Below are 27,424 nucleotides of genomic sequence, written 5' to 3'. Positions count from 1 at the left end.
TGTTAGGCTTCTCTCTTTTTTTTTTTTTGCCATTCTGGCAGGGCAGCATGCAGGATCTTAGTTCTCCACCAGGAATCCAACCTGCACCCCCTGCAGTGGAAACATGGGGTCTTGACCACTGGACTGCTAGAGAAGTCCCTAGGCTTCTCTTTAAAGCACAAATACTTATTTCATTGGTTAGGTCTATTAATAACTTATAGTCTGTATAAATGATTATGACCAGAATATGAATGTATGTCCTCTATACCAAGTTAGAAGAAAAGGGATGGAAGTTTTGCCTCCAGGGGAGATTTAGAAGCACTGTGTGGCATCATGGGAGGACAGGGGAGTGTGCGCTGTCTCTGTGGAGCTTTAGGACAGCTACAGACCACATGGAGAGTGAACACTGGGGTGTTGGAGGTGAGAGAAGAGAAGGCCCCAAGCTGTGAGAGAAGTAAGCAGAACAAAGCTAGTTAAGGAAAGGTAAATTGCACCAACTTGAAAACTGTGCCCAAGATTCAGGTGGTGGTAATTGCCATAAAAAGTTTTTAAAGGATGGGGCAGGAATTCGAATTGAATCTTGTCTTTGGATCCTCTAGAGTACAAGAAAAGGACTGTACTTCTTTCAGTTCCTCATATTCCTGTGACCTCCTTGAATGGTCAGAATGTGGATACTCAGAACCCAAGGCATTCTAGCACAGTCTTCCACTTGTTCAGGCAAAACTGTATGGGGTTCTAATGAAATGTGAAACAGTCCTTCTACTTACCTGTGGGAGGGTCCTCAGGAATCAGAGGAATAGAGATAAGAAGCCAAAGAACAGGGCCTTAAAGCTGGAAATTGTCCCAATCCAGGCCACCCTCTGGGCTAATACACCCACCAAAGCAAATTTTTCTCACTAATATGGTTTCAAAACTAGTCTTAAAGGCCCTTGTTAATGACCTAGTAATTGTTTTAATAGGTCCTCAGTCAAGTGTGAAGTCCTGTGGTTGACATGTAGTATGGGGAAATTTCACTCCTGGTGTATCTAGAGTATCATTAAGCATTCCTGTTTACATTTTGGCTTACTTAACAATAAAAATTTATTTACTGTATCCATAAAACTTGTCTCTGGGCGGGCTTCCCTGGTGGCGCAGTGGTTGAGAGTCCGCCTGCTGATGCAGGGGACACGGGTTCGTGCCCCGGTCTGGGAAGATCCCACATGCTGTGGAGTGGCTGGGCCCGTGAGCCATGGCCGCTGAGCCTGCATGTCCAGAGCCTGTGCTCCACAATGTGAGAGGCCTGCGTACCGCAAAAAAAAAAAAAAAAAAAAAAAAAAAAAACCTTGTCTCTGACTGCCTACAGAAGTCTCCATTCAGGTTGGCTCTGTGAGAGGAATGCTGAGAAAATACTCGGTGAGCAGTGCCTTTACTTTTTCTGGAGAGCTTCTTCAGTGGGCAGTGAACTCATTTTGTTCAAATTCTCTCTGCTTCCTTCACATGAAGACACCTCCCCAAATCCCAGGAGGAAAATAACCTTTATTTTTTATTTATTTAAAAAATAAATTTATTTATTTTATTTACTTATTTTTGGCCATGTTGGGTCTTCGTTGCTGTGCACAGGCTTTCTCTAGTTGTGGCTAGAGGGGGCTACTCTTTGTTGCAGTACATAGCCCTCTCGTTGCGGTGGCTTTTGTTGCGGAGCATGGGCTCCAGGGTGCACGGGCCTCAGTAGTTGTGGCACACGGGCTCAGTAGTTGTGGCTCACAGACTAGAGCACAGGTTCAGTAGTTGTGGCACACAAGCTCACTTGCTCCGCAGCATGTGGGATCTTCTGGCAGCAGGGCTCTAACCCATGTCCCCTGAATTGGTAGGCGGATTCTTAACCACTGCACCACCAGGGAAGCCCAAAAATAACCTTTAAAAAGCATTTGTCCAGATTTACATTCAGTTCATATTCATACATTCATTTATTTCAGAAACACTTATGGAATACCTCCTACATACCAGGCACCATTCTAGGCACTGGGGATATAATACTGAATAAAATCTATGGCATTAAAGAGGACATATTCTAATGAGAGAAACAGGATGTATGTGTGTATATACACACACATATATAGGCATATGCAGTATATGTAGAGAAAACACATATATTCCTAAGTAGTGAGTAAGTTCTATGGAAAAAGAATAAAGAAAAAAATGGAATAAGGAGTGCTGATGGTATGATAAGGAAGAAATTTTATTTTGTTTTATTTAGGGTGATTAAGGAAGGCTGGCATTTGAGCTGAAGGAAGTGAGGAAACATGTCAGGAAGGTATCTGGTGGAAGAAAGTTCCAGGTAGAGGAAAGAAAAACAAAGATCCTGAGAGGAGAGCACACTTGGTATGTTTCAGCAGTAGCAGGGAACCCAGTGTGGCTGACAGTGTCTAAGGAAGAGAGAAGTTAGGAGAGGAAAGAAGTGAAAGGAAGCAGATCTCATAGGACAGTTTAGGCCATTGTGGACACCAGGGTTTTTCCTCTGACTGAACTGGGGGAGTTCTTAGTGGGAGAGTTCATGATCTGTTACATTTGCAAAGATCTCTCTGGCTATTATGGAGGTCACACTATGTGTGTATGTGAAAGAGAAGGGGAGGGTAGGATTAAAGCAGGGAGACAACTATAATTATCCAAAGGAGAGATGGCAAACTAGGATTGTGATGGTGCAGAGAGTGAGAACTGATTGGTTCTAGATACATGTTGGAGGCAGAGCTGAAAGAATTTGCTGACATATTGGCTGTAGGCTTGGAGAAGAAGTGAGTAAAAGATGACTCTTAAGTATATATCCTGAACAACAGCAGGACTAATTCTCTATTAATGAGATGGAGAACACTGAGTACTTACCGTGTGCCAGACATACCGTGAGGCCAGAGAATGATCTAGGTAGAATTGAAACCATTTATAACAGACACTTTGTTTTGGTGCCCAACCGGCACTATCTGCTCTCATTTCTCTAATTACATGAAAGAATATGTGATGCTTGGGGCTGCATGGACTATTTGGTGACTATGAGAGGATGTATCAGACAGAGTTTAGGTAAGTATAAGAGGGCACATTCAAATGGGGTAATTGAAAGTTTAATAAAATATGGGCAGGATAAAAGAGAACTGTAAGGAATGGTTAGTACCTCGGACTTGTAATTGCTAGGAGCCATTACTATTAGTGGGCTTGAAGATGCAAGGGGAGGGAGTGTTTATCAGAACATGTAGAAGGTTGTAACTATAGCCTTAGAGGAGAGGTCCCCTACAGGAGCTGTCATCAGGAACACAGGTCTTACGAACCTTAGCCTAAAATGGAAAGACCCAGGGGAATAAAAAACTCTGACCTTCCACTCTTCTTGTACTTAGATCAGCTGCTGGCATTAGTCAATCAGAAGCCAGAGGGCAAGGAAGTCCAGTTGGTATCATCCATAGAAGGCATCTTTCCCAGGAACAGAACAGGAAGGAACTATGTTGACCTGAGGTGCAGGGGAGAATATCTAGTATTCAGATAAGCCTAGAGAAAAGAAGGGAACACAGAAGATCACAGATAGAAAAGTAGAAACAAATCTTAAGTACCCGATGATGTTCCTGAGTTACCACACTGCATCTGGAACTACCAACTCCAGCAAGTTTTTCTTTTGAAATAATTTTAGACTTAGAGAAAAGTTACAAAAATAGCAAAGAGTTCCCATATATCTTTTACCCAGCTCCCCCCATGTAAACATCTTGAATACCCATAATAAAGTTACCAAAACTAAGAATTAATATTGGTATAATACTATTGACTATACTGTAGATTTTATCTGGGTTTTTCCAGTTTTTCTGCAATTGTCCGTTTTTTCTGTTTCAGGATCCATTGCAAGTTACCACACTGAATTTAGTTATTATGTCTCTTAGTTTCTTTCAGTCTGTGGCAACTTCTCAGTCTTGCCTTGCTTTTTAGAACCTTCACACTTTGGAAGACTACTAGTTAACTTGTAGAATGTCCCACAATTTGGGTTTATCTGATGTTTTCATATGATTAGACTATACATTTTGGGCCAGAAAAACAAAGAAGTGATGAGCCCTTCTCAGTGTATCAGAAGGTACATGATGTTAATATGTTTTATTACCTAATTACTAATATATCTTAATGCATATTATGGTGACTTTGGTCTCTTAGTTCACATGGTCTCAGATAGATATAAACTTCCTTTATGTGAAATGATTAAATATTTATATTATTGAAGCCCCTGTTAGTTGATATTATCTTACTTGCAGATGGATACATCCTAACAAATACATCAATCCTCCTACTTATCTTCCTATTCCTAAGGGTACTTTATCTACTGAACGACAAAATGAATAACAATCAAGAGTCCTTAAATTGTATATTTAAAACCTGTGCATATAGTCAATTTATGGAAAACCGAAGTGGCCGAATTGCATTTTCATCTCCTTGACTTTAAATTTCTTGAAACTAAATGGTAAGTGTATGATTAAAACAAGAAAACATTTAATGATGAAATTAAAGAACTGAAAGTTAGGAGGAATTAGAGTAATTATTAATCTTATAGAGTAATTAAATTCCTGTATTATTACAGAATTTTCTTTGCCAGATTTAGTGATGACTCTTTATCAGTTACTTCAACACTTTGTAGAGAGCACAGTACATTACAAGGTAACTATTTGGGCAGCTATCTCTATTTTATTTTTAATTGTTCTTTATGCTGAGCTAAAATCTGTCTCACTATTATTTGTCCCAATCACCCTATCCACTGGAACTTTTCAGAAAAAAAAAAAAAATCCAAAAGAACTCTTCTAAAGGCAGCCTTAAAACATTTTAAATTGCTAGTTTTGTCTCATAAAACTAATTACTAGGATGAGATCACGGACAAAAGACCTCTGTGGTACTATGCCTCTTCCACCCATGTTGGCATCAATTGATTAATCCTGTTTGAGCCCAGTTGTTCATCTCTAAATCCATTTAAGTATGTTATTCATACAACACTGCTTTATCTTTTTCAAAAGGACACCTTAAGAGTGAGTTAGAGAAACACTAATAAAACAAAGTCCCCAAATTTCAGTGATAATACAAGAGAACTTCTTTTTTCTTACTCAAAAAAATCTAAAATCGGTATTTCTGGTAGGCGGGTGACTCCATTCCACATCCAATCAAGGGACCCAGGCTCCTTACATTTTGTGGCTCTGCCATCCCCTAGGGTCTGCTGGGTAAAATGCATAAGAGAAAGAACTCCTGTTTCCTAAAAACGCTCTCCTGGAAATGGTACATATTATTTTCAGTCACATTTCATTGGCAAAAACTTGTCACATGGCCACACCAAGAAGAAAGGAACATGGGAAATATAATCATAACAGGCAGCTACCTCCCAGGGATATGTCCAGAATATTGAGGGAAAGTACTTATGTTTATTTAAGTGTTAGCTGCCTTTCTCAGGTGGCTTTGTTAAACATTTTCTGAAGTACAGTTATACTGTGTCTGGGGTATTTCTCTGACCTAATATTCTGGTACAGGGGTCTAGACATTTTCTGTGAAGAGCCTGATAGTAAATATTTTAGGCTTTGCAGGTCATGTGATCTCTATTGCAACTAGTCAACCCTGTCACTGGATGGGAAAGCTACCTTAGACATAATGCAAATAAATAAATGTAACCCTATTTTAATTAAATCTTATTTATGGACATTGGAATTTGAATTTCATATAATTTTCACAGGGTTTGAAATATACTTTTTCGATTTTTTTTCAACCATTAAAAAATGTAAAAACCTTGGTTCTCAGGGCATACAGCAACGGGCTGCAGGCCAGGTTTGGCCTGTAGGCTTTAGATGGCTGATCCCTGATCTAGTATCACCCTTTATAAAGGAAGTGAGATTAATACATTAAGATTTGATTTCAGTGAATACTAAGTCTTAATACTCACTTATTTCCCCCAGAGTTCTGATAAATCATTTATTAATTAGAATGTATTCTGCAAATCACATGGTATCTAAGTCAATTCAGCAAGTTATCATACTATATTAGTTATATAGCTACAATTTATGAAGTACCCATGAAGTACAATCACTTTACATGCATTATTTTAGGTCTTCAGAAATATCCCATGACATAGCTATTACCAATCCCACTTTATCATTGAAGATACTAAGGCTCAAAGTAGCTAAGAACTATTTTGATCATATTTCACACAGCAAGAAATGGAAAAGCCAGATTTCAAACCCAAGCTGGATAAACAACCTATGCTCTTTTCACCACACCAAATTTCCCTGGCCTTAACAGGTATCAGCTCGTTAAAAGCCAATAGCTATTCTTTTATTTTCTCTCTTCACCTGTATTTGGGCTCTATTGTACCTTTTCATGTATATTTTACCTTTTCAACTTGAAAATAATTTTCCTTCAATGGAGCCAAACAGCACAGCTAATGGCAAATGACACTGAGTATAGTAAGTAGTTCTGTATGAGGAAACATTTCTTATTGTAAAAAGTGGCTCTGAACTCATGATACCCATTATTGACAGTGAGCAGGAGAAAACGCTCACAATAAAGAACACACTCTCTGAAGACAGAAGATAAAAGCAAGTAAGACATCAGTAGTTCTGCCCTTGAGCTCTGCAGAAGTTTAAGCCTTGCTCTATTACGAACTCATATGACCTTGGGTAATATACTTAACCTCTCAGTTTTCTAATCTCAGAATTGCTTATTGAATTTTATACTCTGACCTTTTTACAAAGGGACTTGAGTTAACATTGGTGAATCAAATTTAACACCTATTTTGGAAAACTCACAAGGTTGCTAATCGGCATAAATTGCAAGTGAGGGTTTGTGAAAGTGCTTTTTGAATTGCAGATACTTCACAAATAAAAACTATTGTTATGACTATTCTAGATTTCATCACTGATTATTTTCAGTTAAGGTCACAATATACTTATGCTCACTTTATCAAATATAGAATCTTCAGTGGGAGTAATGTTATTTGCCCCTTCCCTCAGTATATAAATTTTAAACTGACGAATCCATTAATCTGTTTATATTTGCCCTTTGGATGAAATTTGTCTTTAATAAAAGTATACGCCTTGCCTAAGTGCAAAGATTATGTCTCATAATAAATCTATGCCCTTGAAATACTGTATGAATTTCTAAGTATAGACATTGGTGAAATATTATTTTGGAGGATAAAAGTAATCATTTTACAGCTCATTGACCCTTCAATGGTGTTTTCATGGAGATGTTACAGGCAAGATGAGATGATGCAGCATCAGCAGAATAGGTGAAATCAATATCTGTCTACCACAGCCTTTCCCCCAGTTCATGCAGTAAAATTCAGTAAAAAGAAAATTGATATGCACAGTATTAAATAACTTAACAACAAAGAGCTAGAGAAATTCTTTGTAGCGACACGTCCTGCAATACACAAGTCTCTTCTTGGCAGACTATTTGCTTTTAACCATTTGAGGCTCCTCACATTTCCGCTGCAGCTGGAGCACATCCCAAGGCACTTCCTGCCTCTTCAGATTTTTGGCAGAGGGCCTCGTTTCTGTTCCACTTGGCTCTCCTCGGGGCAACTGATTTGTTGCTATGAAGATCCGCTTTGTCTTCTCTACTGCTGTCTTCATCATAAGTGAAAGATGTCTGATCTACTTTTCACAGACAGCTCTACCCCCTTTGATGTGTGCGGGGACGTGAAGGGAGCAGCGGGTGCCATTCTTCTTTATTTTTTGACACTAAACAGTTTACATTTGCACTTAGGGAGAACATAACCAAAGCCAATTGTCTTATTACATAAAAATGCCACATTATATTTAGGGAGCCCTCACCAAGATCTAACCAGATCTACACTTTACCCAGATATCAGATGAAAGCGTTTAGCATTTAGTAATGTTAAAACAGTAATAACGATTGACTTCTGTTCAGCTGTTATCAATCAGATTCCAAAATGTGCATTTATTTTGACCCAGCAGTACAACTTCTAGGAATTTATCCTACAGACTGACAAATGTGCATCAAGAAATATGTATAAAGATTCACAATGCTCGGTCACAATGGCACCATGTCAGCAATAGCCTGTGGCTAAGGAACACTTACCCACTTTAGACAGAGAACACGTTCTCCTGTCCACTTCAGTCTCAGCTCAGCACTCTTTATTCACTGTTGATACCTTCTTGTTCCTTAAAGGTACTTACACGTGTGACACCCATATATGCTTTTCAAAGGGCAACGTCTCTACAACTATAGGAGCATATGGAAGTGAAGGAAAACACAACCTATCTAAGAAGAGTATTTCCTTTTGTGTCACTGACCTGTTTGATTTTAATAAAGGAAGTATTAAATGAATATATGTAGAAATATGAAGAGAGAATAAATACATAGAATGATAAAATTAGAAATCCTCTTTTATCTTTGCCCCAAATTCTCCATCCCCACATTTCCCAGCTGTAAGTATTAACAGTTTTATAACTATCTTTCCAGTATACATTTTCAAGTGTGCATGTGTAGGTGTGCAAGTGCATGCATGCACAGTTCTCATAAATGAGAGCAAAATATACATCTTGTTCCATGACTTATTTTTTAACATAATGATAGAGCCCTTTCCATATAAGTACATAGAGATCTGCCCCACAATTTTGATTGCAGCATAATATTCAAAATATAAATCACATTAATTTATTTAATTATTCCATCATTGGTACACATTTAGGCTGTTTGAAGAATAAAAAACTGGAAATAGCCACCATGATTAAAACTGTCAATCTTAACTTTATAAAGTTTGTATTATAAAAACAATAGGTACATTGAATATATTTTTCAACTCACACATATTTCTCCCTCTCTTACTTGCCTTCTCTCTAAGATTCAAAATTGCCATATAATAGAGTGTGCTTGGCTCTATGGAAAATCCTCTCCATTAAAATAAACAAATAAACAACAATTTTCAGTAGCAGAAACATCCTTATAGATAAACAAATGAAAGGATTTATTTTTTCTGCTCTGAGTATCTGGAATTCCAGATCTTTCTTTCCCCTCCCCATCCCCATACTCTCCCTTCCTCACATCTTTCAGTTCTGTTTTTCTCTTTATATTAGCCTCTTAAAAAGACTGTTGAAAAAGGTTTCAGGCTTACATCATCTCTTTGTGGTGATCCAAGAAGAATGAGAGAAATCCTCCCTACCAGTTTTCATATATAAAATCCCCAAGGAGTCTGATTGGCTAATTCTGTAATCAAAAGGTTGAATAATGTGGTTTATCATCCCACCGTACTGGATTGAATGGTGGCTCCCAAGAATTCATGTCTTCCTGGAGCCTCAGAATGTGACCTTATTTGGAAATAGGATCATTCCAGATGTAATCAATTAAGATGAGGCCATTCTGAAGTAGGGTAGGCCCTTAATACAATGTGATCGGTGTCTTTATGAGAAGAGAAGAGACAAAGAGACAGATGTGTGTAAAGGAAAGACGATGTGAAGACACACAGGGAGGACACCATGTGATGATGGAGGCAGAGACTGTGATGTATCCACAAGCCAAGGACTGTCAGCAACTACCGGGCTTTAGGAGAAAGGCATGGAATAGGTTCTTTCTCTGAGCCCCCAGGAATGAACAAACACCGTGACCCCTTAATTCTTGATTTCTGGCCTCCTGAACTGTGACAGGAAAAAAATAAATTTTTTAAGCCACCCTGTCTGTGGTACTTTGTTATGGCAGCCCTAGGGAATTAATACACCTACCAAAACCACATGAGTGGGAGAAGGGCAGTTCTTGAAATAATGCAAATGCTATACAAAATTACTAAGAAGAAATATTGAGTAAAACAAACCAAAACAAACAAATGAACAACAACAACAATAAAATTAAAAGTACCTGGTGGTACCACCTTGAAATACTCACAAAGCACTTTTCAAAACCCATATAGTATGCTTATTTATATTTTCACGCCATCCACTTCTACAAATAATTTGAGGAAAATTACATAAGAAATCACAATATAATAAAACCACAGACTGGCATAAAAAAGCAAGAGTTAAAAAATAATGGAGGGTAGGAAAGGTGGAATGGTTACAATAGAACATAATACTTAAAGCTATGATTCCTGGTATCCGTCATGAAATAAAAATGAGTCCATACAACTTTCATTACCCAATGAAGAAAGCATACCTGGCAGTTTAAAAAGAAACAATCTTTTTTCTTACCACAAGAAGAAGTGTGTATTTCAGTAAGTCAGAATTAAAGAATTAAACTAGCCCTCAGGAAAATAAAAACTCAATCTCAAATTAAATTCCAGAAGCAAATGAAAATTGAATCTGGAAGAAGCTAACACCTAACAAAGCTTTAAAACATCACTTCAATTTTCCATACATAATATTTGACACTCAAAAGATTATCAACTATACCAGGACTTAGCATCAAATGACCAAAATAAAGGAAAGCAAGCAGACAACAGAAACAGACCCATAGGAGAACTAGATACCGTGGTTATCAAACAGAGATCCTAAAATAACTGTGCTTAATAGGCTTAAAGATACAAATGACAAGATGGAGAGTTTTGGGTAAATACAAGAGCCAGACTTTAAGAAATTCTTAAAAATGGGAAAATCAGGGTAGTGATTGTACCTTTTCAGAAGGAAGATGGAGTCTAGGTGGGATTATAAGGAGAGTTTCAGAGGTATTGGTATTGTTCAGTTTACTGAACTGGTTGATGATTCCATGGATGTGTTTCCTCTATGGAACTTAATAGAGTGGTACATTTTCTGTATATATGTTATACCTCAATTAGAATTTTAAAAAAATATACAGACTGGTGAGGGTCTGAAACAAAAGCATACCCTAGTGTTGACCGAAGGAGTAAAACCTATAGCTGTCAGTGATTTTTATATGTGAATGATTCAAGGAGGAAGGCTCAATGTTTTGCTCAAGGATAAATGCAGAATTGGTAGAAAAGGCAGAGATTAGAGTCTAGAGTAGTAACTCAATAAATATTTATTAAAAGAACAAATGAACTGCCTATTTATTCCTCCTACTGAAAAAGAAGGTACGAAAACAGGATGAATAAAGGAACATAAACATTTATTTTTCAGATCTCTTTAGGGTGCCCCTTTGTTTTACATACAGGGCTAGAAATATTATACTGTATTTAAACTAGAGGAAAAGAAATAATCTTTCCATATTAGGCCCTGTCTTTGATTTACTCTGTGTTTTTAGGGAAAATTTTTCCCCTGCTTCTCTGAAAAGAGCACTAGATATATTTCCTGGATTATAGCTACACAGAGCTCAGCTAATGGGAATATTCTATTTAGGATCATGCAGATGGTGAACCAATGAGCATGTTGCGTATTATTCTCAACAGTCCAGGTCAATGTCCTAATCAGTCAACACTAAACACGTGATTTAGATTTTTAAGAGTGCACAGGTTCTATTTCTATTGTTTCTTAAGGCAAGCCAGAACAGTCTCTTATTTTGACTGAGGAACATAATTATTGACAGAAGGAAAGCCTAATGGTCTATTTGAGAACCACAGAGTTGACTGAAATTTCCCTTTCCCCTATTTTAAATGAAGGACTCCCTTTAGGGTTCAAAACATGTTTCCAGTGTGGTTAAAGTAAATATTTTCATAACATTTAAAAGGAAAAATCAACACTCTTATTCCACTTCATAAAGAATTCACAAAGGGATCAACTTAGAGAAAATAAAGATTAAATAATTGTGGCTGGGTTGTATGCCAGGAAAATGGGTCACTTATACACACATGCACAATCATTCCTTCTACAAATATAGGGAGGCCCTGCTGTTTGCATGGCTCCCCCAACGGCTTATAGTTTAATGGGGTGGGAGAATACACACAGCACTAAGCCAGCAACAGTACAAGTGTGTGTAGAAAAAATATGAAGAGGGAATGACAAAGTGTATATTTAGAAGTACCAACTGGATATTAACAGGTGAAGTTTATGGAGAAGGAAATCACAAATTAAAGTGAGCCTTGGAAGATGGCAAGAGGTTGGATAAGAAGAACAAAGGCCATTAATTGTTCTTTCTTTTTCTTAGGTAAGGAGGTAAGTTTGGGGGGGGGAGAATAAAAAGATAACTCCATCTGGAGCAGTGACTATAAAAAGAGAGTCATGGAAGACAAAGTTGGAAAAAGTTTTGAGAAAAAAACCATTTATGCAAGGCAAAGGAAGATGTTTGGATTTTAGACAAAATGGCATGATGAAGGCAACTTGGAGCAAGAGAAAAATCATAAGCTGTGAAGTAAGAGAGGCTTGGATTGGAATCCTTGCTCTCCTAAATATGTGAGTCTCTTTTTCCTCCTTATAAAAAGAAGATAATAATATTACTGTATAAATTTATTATGAGTTTTAACTTAATAATAAGTATAAAGTGGCTGAGTCATATAAACCCTTAATATACACTAAAACATCATCCAACTCTTCTATTTTATATTCTGTGTAGCTGAGTGCTATAAAAGATTCTGAGTTGGCTAATGACTTGATAAAGACAGTATTTAAGGAAGGTAAATCTGACAGCAATTTGCCGGAAGTCTTGGAGGAAAGGATGCTAGCTGTTAAGCCATTTTATTGGGGTGGGAGCTTGAACCTACTTAAAAATGTATATATATGGGCCTCCCTGGTGGCGCAGTGGTTGAGAGTCCGCCTGCCGATGCAGGGGATACGGGTTCGTGCCCCGGTCTGGGAGGATCCCATATGCCGCGGAGCGGCTGGGCCCGTGAGCCGTGGCCGCTGGGCCTGCGCATCCGGAGCCTGTGCTCCGCAGCGGGGGAGGCCACAACAGTGAGAGGCCCGCATACCGCAAAAAAAAAAAAAAAAAAAATGTATATATAATATAGATCCTCTGGGGAAAGGATACAGGGGCTTCTGATTATCAAAACAGTCCATGATTCCCAAAAAGGTTAAAGATCCTTGCATGCGTTATAGAAGATGCTAGACTATGAGGGACTACAGAAGAGAAGTGGAACATAATAAATAAGATTTAATTACTGTATAGGCAAATTAAAGGAAGAACTGAAAATAACACTGGAATCTTAGTCTCGTGTCACATGATACCATTTCCAGAGAGAAGGGAGTGAGTTTAGAAGGAAAGGTGATATGTTTGCCTTTAAACATGTTGCATGTCAGGTATTTGCCAGAATTGCTAAGTAAAATCTTGTCTAGACAGAGTTTTGCCTGGATTTGGGATGCAGGTCAGGAATGGAGATAAAGATAGTTTAAGACAAAGCTTTTTAGTTCTAAGATTACATGGCAAGAGGCCAGGGAGTACATAACCCACAGGATATAATAAGATAGCTTTGGGGAGCATATTCCAAAATATAGGGAAATGTTTTTAAAAAATTTTAATTCCAAAAAATTATAATGCACACTTGCAATGAAAAGTTTTGAAATAGAAAAAAAAATAACATTTTAAAGGTAAAACATAGGACAGAAAGAATCTGCATTAATTCACTATTCCTTCCAGGGGTAATTTAGAGACAAAATTGTGAGAAAACTGCTATAGAAGGAAGTTAATTTTCTGACAGTGTGAAAATAAAGTAAAATGAAGAGAGGAACAAAGACTAGGTCTTTGATCTATCCAGAGCTAGAAGGTAGAAGGAAGAAGACCCAATTAAGAAGAACATGTCAAAAAGGCAAGTAGATGTACCAGAAAAATAGAAACCTAGAAAAGAGAGAATGTGAAGAACAGGTTGTCAACAATGTCAAATGCAGCAGGCAGGCACCTAAAATGAGGAAGAGGCACCAGGTATTAGAGTCTTCTTCCTAAACAAGTCTTTAAAGTAATGTTACAATGTTAAGGTTGTATGTAAAGATGTTTAGATCATGTTCTAGAATACGGTTGCAGAATCTTTTCTACTGTAGAAAGCCTTTCAAGAGATCCATAAGCAAACATAAATATGAATCCCTTAGGCAAATCATTTATTGTATGTGTTTTGTGCTCTCCTCATCGCAGCAGCATGTGATTCAAATCTTAGAATCTGACAGTCTCATCCATTTCAAAGTTGATTAGAGGTTGAAGACTGTCAAGAATGGAATAATACATAATCTCAAAACTTAGTACTTCTGGGCTAATGATAGGACAAATCAATTTTTGTTGTTACAGAAGCAGCTTAAATGCCCAGAGCTCTATCATCCAGCCTTCTGTGTTTGTCAAAATGAAAGAACAAAAGTAAAAAAACAAAAACAAAAACAAAAAATCCTGGAAAATCTATTATTATTGTTGTTGGATTAAGAAAACAATACATATCACTCTCATAGTCTTAAGCTGCTAAAACTTCAAATATGCAGTAAAGCCACTGCATTAGAAGGAAATACTCAAAATATAGTCACTTTGCCTGACTCTCATGCCATTTCTTCAAAAAAGTACTACAACCCTCTAGCCCAGGGGAAGGGAGCAAGCACTAAACTAGAATTCAGGTCTTCTTTTACTGCTTTTCTCTGTGACTTGTGCAAGTGACCTTCGTTCTATGCATCTCGGCTGGTCTCTGTGTAAGAGGTGAGGACAGTATCTCTCCAATCCAGTTTGCTACCCTGGGCTTCAGTGTGATAATTTATGATAGGCAGGCAATTGTATCTTTCTTCACAAACCTGTTTTGAGGATTATACTCCATAGCATCTGTATATGTGCTTAGCATATGGTAGGCATTCAGTGGAATCAGCTGGAGTTCTTTCGAACATTCCCTTCTACCTTAGGGGTCTTTTGGAACAATCGAATGACATAAACTGCTATGTAGTACTTTAGGCATTCATATGCAATAAATGAGAGGGAGAGAGAGATGAGGGAGGGACAGAGATTGAGACTGAGAAAGAGATGTCTCTTATTGGGAGGTTATATTGAAAGATTACAGAGAGGCCTGAGCTGGAAGATAGCTTAATAGCAGATACTGAATAGAGAAAAAAATTGCCAATTCTGCAGCTTCAGAAATAGATGAGATAGTAGCATTAGGGGGATGAATTTCACATGTGAAAGGATCTCACAGTCTTTGAGACTGAGATAGCCACAGCTGGGATATATGTGTCTTGTCCAAACTATCTTCCACGAAAATTATAAACAAAAATGGGAATAAAAGTGACATTTAACTCTTTAAAATATCCATAACTCTGATTTTCTAATCAGTAAGGCTAAATTTTCCCTTTAGATAAGATTGTAAGTGGACATCTTTGCCAGAGAATACTTTTTTGCCAAGCACCCTAGTACTATGGCTTTCAAATGTTTTTGACTCTGACTCATGTATTTAAAGGACATACAATACCTAGCCATTTTATGTGCAATACATGCTGATATTTTCTATTGTAAATGGCTTTCTCAAGGTGCTAATGAGTCATGATCTGTACTTTTAAACAAAAACAACAAAAACCCCAACCTCTTTAGCAGTAGTTACTTTTATATGTCAACACTAAATGCAATGGTATCAGAAATGAACTTTTGTTTTATTTTTTAATCTTTTAATAAACAGACATTTATGAATCAGGATCCATTTTAGATAGTACTTTGGTATCTATTTTATTCAAGTCATATAACTAGATATCCATTTCTTACTGAGGTTGGATTGTATCAATTAGTATGGTCATATTTCCTGCAGCAACCCAGACTCAACATCTCACCAAGGTAGGTCATTCGTTATGAAAGGTATCAGGTGAGAGAGTAATGGCTATGCATAAAAGATTACCTCCACTTAGGAAATACAAACAGACAAACACCCCAAAACCTCAAAGTGTATGTATTCTGGTTTGGTTTATTACACAAGATGAAAAGCCAACATATGAGGCTCTAGTTTAGAGTTCCCTTAAACTCCAGTGCTTTATGAAAATTTTTCTGATTTATTTTGTGGTAACTAATAAAAATGTATTTGAAATGATTTAAAACTGGAGGTGCTTTATTCTTATCAAGGATTCTCAGATATTTTGTAAAGTTCTCTTTAGAGACACTTTTGATCTAATCTAGGGATCCTGATACTGATGGGTAGAAGATGCAAAACACTAAACGTAAATAGATAATACCAGTGAGTGGTATTAGTATAAGGAAAGTACAGTCATCCCTCAGCATCCATGGATTTTGGTACCCACAGGGGCTCAATTTCTGTATATAAAACAGCACAGTACAACAAATAGCTATGGATGTGACACCGTGGATATGGGGGGATGACTGCAGCACCATACAACCAAATGAAGGAACACACTGTATTGTGTGCTCATAAAGGAATTGGAGTTATGGGCTGAATGACCATCTTAGATTTTCCTCAACACACAAACACATATTCTAATAGAGTTGTCAGATGAAATACGGTACACACATTTATTTTGTACAAATATGTCCTAATGATTGCATGGGACATACCTACCCTAAACAATTATTCATTATTTATCTGAAATTCAAATTTAACTGGGCATCCTGTATTTTTGTTTACTAAGTCTGGCAACTCCCCACCTAGCATGATTTGTGGCATATCAAAGGAGCTGTAAAATATCTCCAGAAGCAGAAAGTTGTGGCAGAAAGAGCAAAGACTTTTGCAGATAAATCTGGGTTCAAATTCTGTTTCTACCAGGATTTTATTTTGGAAAAGATTTTCATAACATCTTATTCTGACCTTCCCAAGGCAGTGTCATGTGCTCTGAATCCCTACTTTCTCATCACCATCAATATTACTCTGCTCTCAACTGGTCTTCCTTTGGAAATGAGCCCGTTTATGTTTTAACAGGAGACCCTAAGATTCCTGTATTTAAACTCTTAGAAAGGAAGGGCTTTTAATTCTCACCTTTTTTTGATAGCTTATTATCTACTATACCCGTTGCCCTAGATAAAGACACCTAGGAGAAGGCTCGTCTCCACAACACCTGCCTTTTTCTAATGTGTGGGCAAGGGACAATCCCCTGGAGCACTGATAGTGATGGGCAAGAACTTGATAAACTACTATTAATACTAACATGCCTACCATGTACATTATGCTGGGCTGGGTGGCAGAAATCTGAACATGGAGGAAATTTACATAATAACATTTATTTATGACTTGGTCAATGATTTTGCACAGCACATTCCATAGCTTGTCCCCTATTAGCAATGCATAGATCTACACGCTGTGTGAAACTGCAACAAAGCTAGAGCTTTAACACAGCATTTCCAACCTTAAGTTGATAGTCAGGCACTCTGCGATACACTGTAGTTCAGATTTATTCTAAGCACATCTGTACCTTTAGCATACCCCAGAAAAAGTACTCAAGGGAGTTGAAATCTGGTGAGTGGGTAACCCATTCCACATGGCCACATGGGCCAATGCAGATTTGGAAATTATCATCCAATTAGTCCCTCACCACTCTGGCATAATGGGGTGGTACACCATCCTATGGGAACTCTTCTAAGTGCCCTTCCCTTAGCTTGTAAAGTGTAGCATTAATTCAGTAATTGATCACTTAATGGGTTGGTTTTGTATGATAAACATTTATGTTTCCAAACTTTATGATCAAACTGTAGCTGGCATTTATTACTAATATACATAATATATGCTTTGTTAACTAAACTTATGACAATCCTGTAAGATATCACTATTATCTCCATTTTACAGATGAGAAAATAGAAGCAGAGAGGTTATATAAGCTGACCAAGATCACACAGTTAGTAATTGATGGAGCCAGCATTTCAACTCAGGCAAACTGAATTTAGAGTCCACATTCTTAACTCCTAAGTAATGCTGCTGGGTAATGTTAGAGTAATACATGGTAGTAATGAAACCATTTCCTGCTGCAAGTACCACTTCCATGCAATGAAGTCATTATAGACAGAGTTGTATCTTTAGTTGTAATGGGATCTAAGCCAGAGAATTTCATTTTGAGAGACACTATTCATCACCTCAGGCTAAGAGTTATCTGGATACCTTTGCCAAATGTCAGCGATTCAATTACATTCCAACTGAGGTTTTATTCAGACATTATTTTGGATTTGTTTTCAAAGCTTTACTTCTACTTGCAAGCTACCTAAGTTTATTTCTTTGCTGTTGTTACAAAGGGACCAACATAGTAGATACTTCAGTGTTAAAATCTTATTTAAGACTAAACACAGAAACTTGATTTGGAAGGCTGAGATAAAACATCCTCAAAAAACCTTCTTTATTTGTAGATTTAAACCCTCAGATTCTCACTTTAATTGCAAAAGAGAAGTTATTGAATAAGGAAGTTTAAGTGATTTTTTAACCATGTTTTAAAAAATACTATGCTATTGAAAAGAAAGAAAAGAATTGCTCTTTCTATTGTATATTACATGGCCAAAGGGGCAACTCCCTTAACTGACTGGAGGAAGTTAGCTGTTGGTTTCAAAATCACTCTTTCCAGAGAAGTAGGGTGTGTGACTCAGATTTCCACACCAAGGTGGTCCCTGAGAGAAGACTTTAGATGTAGAAGAGGTAATGTTAAATTCTCTGGTATCACTTATTATTTCCCGCAGGCAAGCCACATGTCAGAGAACCTCAATCTGAAAATGACACAAGTTACATGTGCTTCTTCCTTTACTTTTTAAAAAGGTTTTTATGTCTTTCAGTTTTCATGTGTGCTCTTGATTGGTATCTTTCTATAAATAAATGTACTTAGAATGAAAAAGTCATTCCAATCCTCAGCTGAGAGATCTTTTATATCCATCTCCCAGAGAGAGGAGATGAAATTTGATTTGAAACTGAACATACACAACTTGGCATACAGATTTCCACACTTTTCAAAGGTCTTAAATGGTCAAGATGATGAGAACAATGAGAAAGAAAAATAAGAGGACAAGAGTTATCATTATTTGGGAACTCAGTGTACCCCTCATACCATGGTAGGTATTTTTCACACAGCATTAAATTTAGTCTTACTCCATTTTATTGAGGCATGTGATATGTGGAGATATGAAAATAACTTTTCCCAAATTATGTATGTAATATAAGTACAGTAACCAGGATTCAAAATTAAAATAAGAACTCAGGATCTGTGATGTTTCCATGATTTCACTCTTAGGGATTTAGGCCTAGTGTTGGGTGCTAAACACTCTGAAAGTGGCTGAAGAAGTAGAAGTCCCCCAAAACCTCTAGAAAATTGAAATAAAAAATTAATTTCTAAAAATATTTTCAAAGTTAATGTTCCAATAGTAGCTTCACATCCATAAAAGACAAATTTAATTGGGAAAATACATAACTGACCTTTGATACATGAGATTCCTGAAAAATTTCACACATACTTAGGGTCAAGTGTTAAGCATTTTGTTTCAAATATAAGATGTATGTTTAGAAATTAGTTTGGTTGACCCTGGAACTTAGGCATTATATTAACCCCAAAGCCTTCTGGATTGTGACCCATTTGGCCTTATGCCATCTTTCATAATTGTGGTTTTTTTTCCTTCATCAGAACCATAGTTTCCTATTAAGCAGGAAGTGATAGGTTACTGTAATCCATGTAGTAACTGCCTGTCAGCATGACATTTTTTTCATTAGCATTTACTACAGTACAGAAGGCTTAGGTGTGCCCTAATTATGGGATTTCTTTTTAATGCTTCATATATGTGGGAACTGAGCCTTTTGATTCTTTAATTCATTCAGGTAATATTTACTTTATTGAGTACTTTATAGACATATAGTCTTGTCCAAGGCACCAAAGATATAATGGTGAATAAACACAGTCTAGTGGAGGGGATATTAATCAAATAATCAGCAGCAATTGTAAAACTGCAATTGTGATATGTGCTAAGACATATGGTGCTCTGAGATGGCATAGTAGGGAAATTAACCTATGCAGAGAGATTGGGAAAATTTCCCTAGAGGAGTGACAATTAATCTGAAATCTGAAGGACACATAGAAGTAAATTAGGACTGAGAGGAGGAGGAAGAGTTCTATCCTTTGAATCCTGATTGGGGGTGGGGTGGTGTTGAGGGAACAAACCAAGGGGCACACCAGGCTGGGGTTCATTAAGCAAGGGTAAGCAAGGCAGGGAGATGGGGAGGGAGGGTGTGGGCAATCATGAGAGGCTGAGGGGGAGATGAGGGGGTTTCAAGGCTGAGAGGAGAGGGGATTCAGGAAGGAGTAACACAATGAGATTTGTGTTGAAATGATTGCAGAGGTCTGTTTAGATGCAATGGGGAAATGCATGAAAGGGGATAAGAATGGATGTCAGTAGACCACTTAAGAGGTCTTTGCAGCAGTCCAGTCTTGGGGTGTGGTAGTGACGGTGGAGATACAGACAGAGAACAGATGTGTCTAGATGATCTATGAACAGATGCTGGTGATGAATTAGGTATAGTATGATAGGTGGTGAAGAAGAGGACTTGTTTAAAAGGACTTGGGTTTCTCAGTCTCTATGCTCCCCATTCATTCAAAATGGACCAAACTAGGATGAGAGTAAAGAAAGATGTTGAACCCAGTTTTGTACATACTGAGATGGAGGTACCTTATAGGTTGGTGTAAGCTGTTTCTTTTTGCAATTGAATTTGTATTTTATCAAATACTTTATATTACATATACTATGTAATTATATTCCTAATTTACTTAGCAAAATAGCTATGTCTTTAGTTTGGGTGGCTGAAACCTTATACTTCCCAGATGAAAGCACTACTTCTTAAATTCTTCCCAAAAAACTATTAACATAAGAAAATGAGTAAACTGAATTATTAAGAAATACAGATTGGAGGTGACAGAGATAATGCAACCTGTTCCGAGTTCTCAAAGCTATGAAACTTTGGAATGTTAATTAGAAAGCAAATCACAGATTCCCTTGAATTAGGATGTATCTGTATTGTGATGAGGGGAAGTCACCTCAAATTCATGTATCTGTTTCCCTTAAGTATTTCTCCTCTATGTACCTTTTATGGGAAACAACGAAACTGTAACACAATTCCCTAGCACTCTTACTCCTGTAGGTTTTGCTTCCTTTTCATTAAGTAAAGGCAACGACTCAAAGCGAAATGAATTTTGTCATTGTGAACTCTATTCAATGAGCAGTCACTTACCACTGGGTGTAGCAGAGGCAGAGAGACTTAACCATCTCTCCTTCTTTTATCTTGAATAGTTAAAAGAAGCTTCATCTTTTCCGAACCTTAGTGCCTGTATGCATCTTCCTCCCCTGATTTTAAGGCTCATAGTTGGTGTTCATTCCCCATGTGTCTGGAGGTGTCTCAGTGAATTAGCCTGGTCCTCCTACCTATGAACCATGGTAGAAAATTACAGAAATAAGAATAAATAATAGCTAAAACAACACCTGTGGGAAATCTCAAGTAATCACAAACTGCTCTACAGAACAAAATTGATGTATATTTGTTTAGGTGAATCCAGGGGTATCTAACTGCATTTAGGCAATCCTGCAGGTATTACAAGTTATTCTACTTTGCAGAAGGAAAGCAAAAGTTTAGGAATGGGGAATATTTAGGCTGCAAATGGAAGGATGAGTAAAATTACTGTTTATCCAAAGGTTGAAAGAAAAGAAAAAAAAAGACTTTCATGTTCAGGAGGAAAGTTTGAAGCATGGTATAGATAAAATTTGAGATTTTGTGAAGACTTGTTAGATTTCATGTTTGCATTTCCTTGGAATCTACAAATGTAGTTACATCTACATTTCTTTATAATATATTCAAATGTATCCAGCTTTTAAAAGATGCATCATTAATAATGCAATAAATAAAAGCAACACTTTCAGCCTCAAAATGGTATGGTTGATAAGATTTATAAAGTCTATAAAGTTGAGATGATACCATGGAAGCAGGATTTTTTTTCCCCTTTAAAAAAGTGCCAATGACTGCCAAGGGCCCCATTCCCAGAGATCACGGTTTGGTTATTTAAGGACGGGGCCTGGTAATCAGTATTTTTAATGCTCTCAGGCAATTGTGATATGTAGTCTAGCTGGAGAATCACCTATGTGAGAGATAGTTACACTAGTTATAAACTGTGTAAAATGAATCAAACATCTCTGTATGTTCATCAGTCTATTACTAAAGCTTCCTGGATATAGTGGGCTATATAGATTCTTTGTTTTGATGAAAATAGCATATTTGAAAATGGATTTGACAAGAAAGTTCTTTTGTTTTTAATTTCAACTATTATAATAACCTTAAAAATAAACCTATGACATTGGTATTAGTATTATACCTATTCTAGAGATAACAGGCAAAGGATAAAGAATAGAGATAAGGCAAAAGAGCCTAATTTCCAGAGTCACATACCTCAAAAGTGGTAGGTTTGGGACTAAATCCAATCTCCCTGTTGCTGAAGGCCAGACCTGCAAGCTTTCCTAAAAGGTTATGTTGTCTGCTCTTGTCTCAAAATAACAGCACTCTTCTAGAGAAAAAAGAAATAAAAATCAAGATAAAAATAGATTGGGAGGATTCAGATACTGACATATTTGTAGAGTATAGTGTTTTACATTTTCAAAGCAATTTTTCTTTGTGAATGCCAAGGGAGAGAAGGCAACTGCAATTTTCTTCTATAAAGTCAAAGGATAGTCTTCATACAAGAAAATAACATTTATGAGAAACTTCAAGAAGAGCTGGATCTGAAGGCCTCTTCCATGTGGTTCCTTTTATTCAACACGTAAACTTATCAACTTAAATAGGAGGCACATAAAATATGTGATATTCTCACATATGGACTAAAGTCTGGACTTGGAGTTGGGTATCAGAAGAATTCAGTTACCTTCTGACTTGTGAACCTGTCCATTAAAACTAAGCCTCAAGTCCCTCCTATTATAAGATTCAAAGATTGAGACTAATTAGTTCATAACCACATTTAAAACCTTGAAAAATGCTGCTTATGCATTATATCATTAATTGTATTATAGCACCTAGCATGATGCCATGCCCACACAGGTACTTCATAAATGTTAGTAGAAGTTTTGATGATTTTATATGATTAAAAACTTTAGCACAAAAATTGACTTTAATTGTCTGGAATTTAGGGGAAATATTAGATTTTGCAAATAAAAGGCATATCTTCTTACTCTCCTTAAGTGTTTTAAATTTCATAGAAAATGGTTTGTTTCCTTTTTAAACTTTTTAAAGCTATGCAGAATCTAAAGACAGGCTAAAATTACAGTCATATTCAATTCCAAGTGCAATAAGAAACAATACTCATAGCATCACAATTGCTAACACTTACTGAGAACATAAAATGCCATAGCATGTAATCCATCTATACATGGATTTTCTTAAAGGCCATGACGATTCATGAGGTAGGTACAACTATCATTTACACATATCCAAGGAGGAAATGGAAGCTTAAAGAGACATGTCCAGGGTCACATATCTAGTTAAATGGCAGGGCTGGAATTCAAACTCACAGCTAGCTGAATCTGGAGCTCCAGGGGCCCTGAATTTAGGGGAGTTAGCACTGAACACACCAGCCCAGGAAATTTGCAATATTTTCTCTAAGGTCACATAAATTTGCAATTCTCTAAGGTCACATAAATTTGCAATATTTTCTCTAAGGTCCCATAACGGCCTATAGCTTCTATAGGCTATTTGGAAACAAATGTGAATACACATGGTTTCTTATGTCTATTCTTTTGTTAATTAGAGATTTTGGTAGTTCTTATCTGCTTACACAGAAGGCAGAGAGATACAGTTACAAGGAGGGCTTGAAATAATGCCAAATTTTTCCTTCTCACTGACCATGCAGAATCCAAATACTTAATGTGTATAATGGAGCCATTACTTCACTCTACTTTACAATTTCTCCTAAAATGCATACAAATAAACAACTAGCTCATTCAAAACAGCTTGGGATAGAAACAGCAACCGATGTTTAAATCTCACAACTAAGCCAGAAAACTATCTGTATAAGAGGCTATACTGCCTTATTACTTGTCTTATTTTGATTGTATCAGCCAGTTGAAACAATAGGTCAAGGAAGACCTGTGGATTAATGTGTATTTGTACACATGCTTTCTAGCTGCAAGTGGTGATGATGTGATTATTAGAAATGATAGTGCCATTAAGTAAGTGATAAAAGAACCTAAAATATTTTGAATTCTCGCTAAGTACTGAGCACCAGTTATATGTTCCATGTAGATTATCTCACAGTAACCCTTTGGGAAGGAACAGGTATTGACCCCATTTTACAAGTGAGATAATATAACTTGTCCAGGTGTGCAAAGCTAGCAACTGGTACTGTTACTTCAGAGCTCATTCTGAACTTCTAAATGATCTTGGCATGAAATTCTCTTATTACTGGAAGTCAGATGGAATGATTACATTACAAGCGGTATGATTTAATTGTTTTAAAACCAGGAAGTCCTGGGTTCCACTTCTCCTGCCACCATTCATCAATTAGTGTCCTTGGGCCAGTTAACTACCTCATTTGTTAACTGAGGATAATAGCATACCTAACCTCAGATGTTGGTGTGAGGTCTAGATAAACTAATACGTATAATTCACTTTAGCACAGTGACTGGAAAAGAGTAAGGACTTATTATTATCTAATTTATCTGACTTCTGGTTTCATGAGTTGATTCAGGCTCTGAAAATATGCAACAAATGTGTTAGGCAGTTTTGACTGCTTCCTTTAACTCTTGATTTGGCAGCTTTATATTATTCAACGACTTAGTGCATGCAATTTGGCATTTGCAGAGTTCCTTACCCACAAGTATAACTGATCTCACCAATCATCAGTCAACTTGTAAGCTGGCACAGAATTAGAAAAACCACAGGTTTCACAGGAGGAAACAGTCAGGCAAGTGAAAAGTCTTTCCATAGGACACACTGAATCCAAGACTGGCTGAGGATTAGCACTGAGGCATATTACCTAACCAGAGGAACCACGTATCTTCTCTGAAAGTTCCTGACAACCTGAAGACTCAAGGAAGCAAAGACTCGGTGACTCCAGGAAGAAAGAAAAAACATCTGAGAAAGGAAATATGGCTAGTCTTAGAGCCTGACCCAGACCCTTGTTCAATGCTGGGTATTTTCTAGCCATATTAAAAGTTCTCTACACCAGACTTGCTCAGTTGTCTTGGCAAACTCTGCCTTGGATAAGACAGCAAGTAAACTGTGCTCAGTGGAGAGAAGAAAAACAGCAATATCACTGTAACTGGCTACGTTTCATTAACCCAAAGGCTCTACAAAAAACCCAAAAACAGAACCAAAAAACAACAAAAAAAGTTTTTCTTGGTTTGTGTGATGATCTAACAAATTTTAGAAGGGAGTATTTTTTCATTGACTTATTCTTTACCAAGTGTATTATAGTATGTAAGCTGATAGCTACATTTGCATAAAAACAAATCCACATATGCATTTCTGTGGTACAGAGGCCTCACTGCAAGACGCTTTGTTTTGTTACTAAAAGTACATCACATTGGGTCTGGTCTCCATCCCACCCCCTTTTCTACCCTCTCCTTACACACTAAAAACACTCGCTCATATCACTTCATTGGGAATTAAAACAGAATGATTTCAGTTTCATCAGTTAACTGAGATAAAGTGAAAAACAATTTAATATAAGCTGAAGATATATATATATATATATACACACACACACATATAGTTTTTCATATATTTTGGAGGAAACTAGAAAGTAGGAGGTCATCAGATATATAAACTTGGTAGTTTGATTTCACCCAAAAAGGAGAAAAAGGAGACTAAAAGCCATTTGCAGCAATCAAGACATTCACTGAGGTTAGGACCTGAGGATAGATAGTATACTACATGTTTCAATGGGATTTCAAATCACATTTTCTAGTTCAACTCTAAGATTTCTCGATCTTCAAGGTAGAGTGTTCTTTCCAAAGGGCATGGGGTAAATGATGTTCTAGTAAAATTATAAATGGAAGTGCTTTGGATTGAATGTTTGTGTCCTTCCAAAATTCATATGTTGATGCCCTAATCCCTAAGACGATAATATTTGGAGGTGAGGGTTTGGGTATATATTTAGGGTTAGATTAAGTCTTGTGGGTGAGGTCCTCATTATGGGATTAGTGTTATTATAAACAGAGTGAGTCAGGAAATTTCTCTCTCTCTCTCTTTCTCCCTCTCTCTCTCTCAAGTGCGTGTGAGGACATAATGAGAAGATGGCCATCTGCAAACATAGAGCATCACCAGACACCAAATACACCACCTTCTTGATCTCGGACTTAGCCTTCAGAACTGTGAGAAATAAACCTTTGTTGTTTAAGCCAGCCAGTCTTTGGTATTTTGTTATAGCAGCTTGAGCAGACTAAGACAGGTTGTATGGCCTGTCTTAGGCAATATAATAACCAAGGTAAAGTTCCTCTTCCCTGGGTGCCCATCTATCTTTGTCAGGACAGCTGCTCCCTTCTGATATTCCCTCTGCCTTCCTACTCTCCCTAATTCTTGTCAAAGGGTTGACTGAGAGATAAAATGTTAGGCAGGACAGACTTAAGGTTTTTTGCCTTTCAAACGACACTTCTTCACATTTACAAAATAAAAAGATTTTCGGGGGGGGGGGACCATTAGGATGTTAAACTGTATAGCTCAGGCGGCAGTAATTTTAGGTTTTGAAATAAAATCACGTTTAAATCGTTTTGATATGTCATAGTTTTATGAGCATGGGCAAATGACTTTAACCTCTTTTGAGCTTAATTTCCTCATCCGAAAAAAAAAAAGAAATAGCAATAGTTGTTACTTCAAGTTGAGAATTAAGTGAGAATACCTGGGAGCACTGAGCATAATGTCTAGCTCATAAGAAGAAGTTAATAGTCAGCAAGGTTGATATTTTGCAGAAAAGGTATCTAAGTAGTATCCCTTTAAATAATAATGCCTATGACCAGAAACACAACTTGCTGGTAGGACAGCTTACCATTACTAGTCACAGATTTTCAGAATTTGATGGCAACTTAGAGATCATCCACTTCAAGCTACCTGGGAAAAAAGACTCAGAAGGATGTAGTACTTTGCCTTGGTCACATAGGAGGTGAGGACTGAGTCAGGTCTCAACAGGGGCTTTTTACTGTAGTTCTAGTTCTGTCTACTTAGAGTTGTTTTCGTCTCACTGAGAATTCTTGAGTCTTCAGGGAGCTGAAGATAAGAATTTTCATTTTGATGTAAATATGCATGATCATTAAACATACGTATTTTGCATAAGATTTAAGATTGATTTAAATTTTTCATTTCCTTTAATCATTTATTTATATAGTGTTCATTAAGCAACATTTTGATTAATATCAAAACATTATCATTCATGGTAAACAAAATAAGTTTATGAAATGATTCTCTGCCTTCTCTAAGCCTGAAATCTGTTGAAGAGCTAAGATGAGGTTAAATTCTATAGACACATGCACACACGCATACACACACTATAACACACGAATATCCCAATGCCTAAAAAGCATGCCAAATTGTAAGTTGCTACTTAAGTTCAGGAAAGAGAAAGATTAATATAAGTTTTTCTGGTTGTTATTGTTTTTAAACATTCTGAAGTACTTTCTTAAGTCCAAATAGAAAATCTCTTTTGAGTGAATCCAACCTCTAGACAAAGGGCTGGCAAACTTCTTCTATAAAGGA

At 37.0% G+C, this 27,424-nt stretch overlaps 1 long non-coding RNA gene across 1 annotated transcript; it reads right to left on the bottom strand.

The window, feature by feature from the left end:
- Positions 1-1,748: 1,748 nt before the first annotated feature.
- Positions 1,749-21,115, bottom strand: LOC309806938. Its single transcript, XR_014294464.1, has 3 exons — positions 20,930-21,115; positions 3,320-3,489; positions 1,749-1,873 (listed from the first exon to the last, which is right to left on the bottom strand). It is a non-coding gene; the product is annotated as an uncharacterized lncRNA (long non-coding RNA).
- Between the last annotated feature and the right edge of the window lie 6,309 nt (positions 21,116-27,424).

Source organism: Mesoplodon mirus, assembly GCF_964341445.2.
Source record: "Mesoplodon mirus genome assembly, chromosome: 6".
In the NCBI taxonomy this organism is placed as follows: domain Eukaryota; kingdom Metazoa; phylum Chordata; class Mammalia; order Artiodactyla; family Ziphiidae; genus Mesoplodon; species Mesoplodon mirus.
This window is presented reverse-complemented; position numbering and strand designations above follow the sequence as displayed.